Genomic DNA, 3718 nt, shown 5'->3' with positions numbered 1-3718 from the left:
ACCCGAAGGTTGCAGGAACAGCACCCTATATTTTGCTTGGGAACCCTGCAGCCCAATGGTATCGATGTGGACTTCGCAAGCTTCAAAATCTCCCCTCCCCCAACCACATCCCAAAACTAACCCAGTTTGTCCCCACCTCCCTAACCTGTCCTTCCTCCCACCTATCCACTCCTCCCACGTCAAGCCCCACCCCCATCTCCTACCTACTAGCCTCATCCCGCCCCCTCGACCTGTCCGTCCTCCCTGGACTGACCTATCTCCTCCCTACCTCCCCACCTGCACTCACCTTTACTGGCTCCACCCCTGCCTCTTTGACCGGTCTGTCTCCTCTCCACCTATCTTCTCCTCTATCCATCTTCTTTCCGCCTCCCCCTGTCTCTCTATTTATTTCAGAACCCCCTTCCCCTCCTCCATTTCTGAAGAAGGGTCTCAGCCCGAAACGTCAGCTTTTCTGCTCCTCTGATGCTGCTTGGCCTGCTGTGTTCATCCAGCTCTACGCCTTGTTATCTCAAAATAACAAAACATTTGGGTGGAACATTAGTGATGTATCCTACTCAACATTATTTGTTTTTGACTTAATGTAGAATGAGATGGGGCAGTCGGTAAAACCATTTGACCCTATCAATTTCCTGACAGCAGATCAGATTAAGAGTCTCCTATGTAATTCAGTATATAACTGGATTTGCATGGAGATGGCATTTGTTCTTGCATTCACTTCTCTCCATGTTTCACATCGCAGATTCTGAGAGCTTCCGTATGAATAATGCAACAGGACTGGGATCATTGTGATTATTTATTAACAAGATGAAAGTGACAGACACACAGCATAGACACAGCCTGGCATTCATCTCGGATTTGAAAGATTTGTTAAATCACTTGGCCTTAAAACATAATCTGAAACCAGAAGAAAAGACCTTGCTGATTTTTATAGGCTAAATTCAAGATCATGTCAATGTGATTGACAGTCACTAATATCACCATTTATATGGTACTGAATTTAATTGGGATATACACTATTTTAAATGATATATTGAACAACTAACAATTTATATGACCAGATACAATTTAAGAACCATACTTGTGAAGCGTCCCAATTGTTTTGTGTGCAGAAATAGCAAAGAGGTTGAACAACCTCAGATGAAGGAGAAAAGTTTTATTTTGCAAGTGCAACATCAACACAAAGTGAGGAACTGACACAAAACATTGAGACTTGACACACACACTGGAAGGGTTGACTGGATTTCAAAGTACCACAATTCACATTATGCCGAACCACAGTTCATGGATGTGAGCTTCATCAGAGTGCCTTATTCCTAATAGAACATAGAACATAGAACATTACAGCGCAGTACAGGCCCTTCGGCCCTCGATGTTGCGCCGACCTGTGAAACCAATCTGAAGCCCATCTAACCTAAACTATTCCATTATCATCCATATGTTTATCCAATGACCATTTAAATGCCCTTAAAGTGGGCGAGTCTACTATTTTTGCAGGCAGGGCATTCCATGTGTTATTTTACTTGCAGGTTGGCAACAGCAAATGAGCAAGAAGCTCCAATACTATAGAAAATTCAACTGATTCACTTAAATCTTCCAGGGAAAAGAACTCACCTCTATAAAACTGCACACTACTTGATGGATATATGATGCTCACAATAAATACAACATATTGGATTTTTGTTCCCTTCAATGCATAAATTTTAATGTAATTCTCTAATACTTTAATATTAATGTAGAGTTTTAAAGAAGTTTTTTGAGGATTAGTTTTTTGCTGATGGTATGGAGAACTGTGACCTTAAACTTGAAATTAGCTATGAAATACCATGGTACTTGCTTACTACAAAGTTTTTGTCATGGCGACACTGTTAAGTGCATTAAATATACATTTGAAGAGTTGCAATTGTATCATCTTACTGTTTTACTTCATTAACCAATAAATTTGAGTGTTAAATCTTTCATTTTGGGCAATTTGCTTTCTATTGTCATATTAATATAATTGTTTGGGAGCTTGTATGAATGCATAGAAACCAGAAATAGAATCATCAGCTTGCAGTGACAATAACAGTGAGGGGAAGAATATGGTTAAGTGGATAAGAAGAGGCCAAAATTCCTTTGCAATGCAATGTCTTGTACTTCCCAGAAATGTAAAATAATCACACTACGTTACAGAAAGAAGAGCTTTTCATTGAGAATACCTTTTCCAGTCCTCCATGTGATGTGGAAAGATAACATTGCATTGTTCATGGACTGTAGTGAGACTGTAGGAAGGCTGTATAAGTAAACTTATAATTCCACTTAAAACTCTTTTTACAAAAAACATTATTCACAGTATCACTTAGGTGGTATAATGCTGTATCACCACTTAGGGATTTGGTATTCATCACTCTAAATCCTTTTGTAGAAGCATCCAATTGCAAAGTTAAAGGTTTGATTCTATGGTTACGTGACAGACCTGTATGCTTGCACATTACATCTCAGTTTCACAAAACTCCCGACACCTGATTTTGGCCACAGGTAGTCAGCATCTTCTGTCATCGGCTCTCGTGGGTTTGCAACGTGTTCTGACATGAGGAGTATGAAAGAACTTGTAACCAAATCAGAGAAACTTCTCAACTTTTTCCTGTCTTTTGCAGTTTCCATCTCAGAAATGGCTTTGACATTTTCAGGACTTGGCTTGACTCCAAACAGTGTGTACATCTCTCCAAAGTATTGGCAATGTGTCACCTTCACAAAACATTTTTCTGTCTGTACCTTGATGCTAACTTTCTTGGTTCTCCGAATGGCTTCATTAATAGATAATAATAATCCTTTTTCATCTAATATGTCGATCTGGATATCATCAGCTATGCTGTCAGCTTCTTTGCCTTTATGCATTTCTTGTATATTGGCCTTAAAGTGAGCCAGTAGGTGGATAGAGTCACAGAGTCATACAGCACGGACACTGACCCTTCAGTCTAATCACTCCACGCTGAACATAATCCCAAACTAAACAGTCCCACCTGTCTGCTCCTTTCCCATATCTCTCCAAGCCTTTCCCATTCCTGCAGGAATGTGGACCATCTAAAGGATGAATTGAATGTTGTCAATGATTTACAATTGTGGGTGCTTTTCTCACCTTTCTGTGAAACAAGACATTTCCTGTTATGTGTATGGTTCTACATCTATTGTCTCATACAGTCACACAACACAGAAGAGGCTCAAACTTATAGTCTCTTAGAGTTTGGATGTTTTGGTTTCTTTTCCATTCCACTCATCCTGTTGCTCTACATATGATAACTCATTTACCATCTTCGCTCTTTGTTCTGCTACTGGCAAGTTATATGCTTTCAAATGCCAGATAGGAACCTGTTGTCGAGAGAAGTCTCCAGACCTTTGTAAAAGGAGGAATTGGTGCGTGAAAGAAGCGGTTTGATCTTGTCTAAGATTAGGTGTGTTACCCATGTTATCAGACTCTTATCCTCGTAACCTTAGTTACAGCTTAAGGTAATATAGGCAAACACAGAGATTCACAGCTGACCTGGGAGAAACCTGTGTGGGAGCGCTCACAGCAGGGGAGCAGATAAGTGGCTTTTAAAAATGTAACCTTACTTTTTTTTCTACATCTATAATAGTGAGTAGTGTGGTTAAAATCGAATCAGAGATAGTAGGAACTGCAGATGCTGGAGAATCCGAGACAACAAGGTGCAGGGCTGGATGAACACAGCAGGCCAAGCAGCAT

Source organism: Rhincodon typus, chromosome 18 (assembly GCF_021869965.1).
Source record: "Rhincodon typus isolate 14 chromosome 18, sRhiTyp1.1, whole genome shotgun sequence".
NCBI classification, from domain to species: domain Eukaryota; kingdom Metazoa; phylum Chordata; class Chondrichthyes; order Orectolobiformes; family Rhincodontidae; genus Rhincodon; species Rhincodon typus.
The sequence above is the reverse complement of the archived record's forward strand: the minus strand, read 5'-3'. Positions refer to the sequence as shown.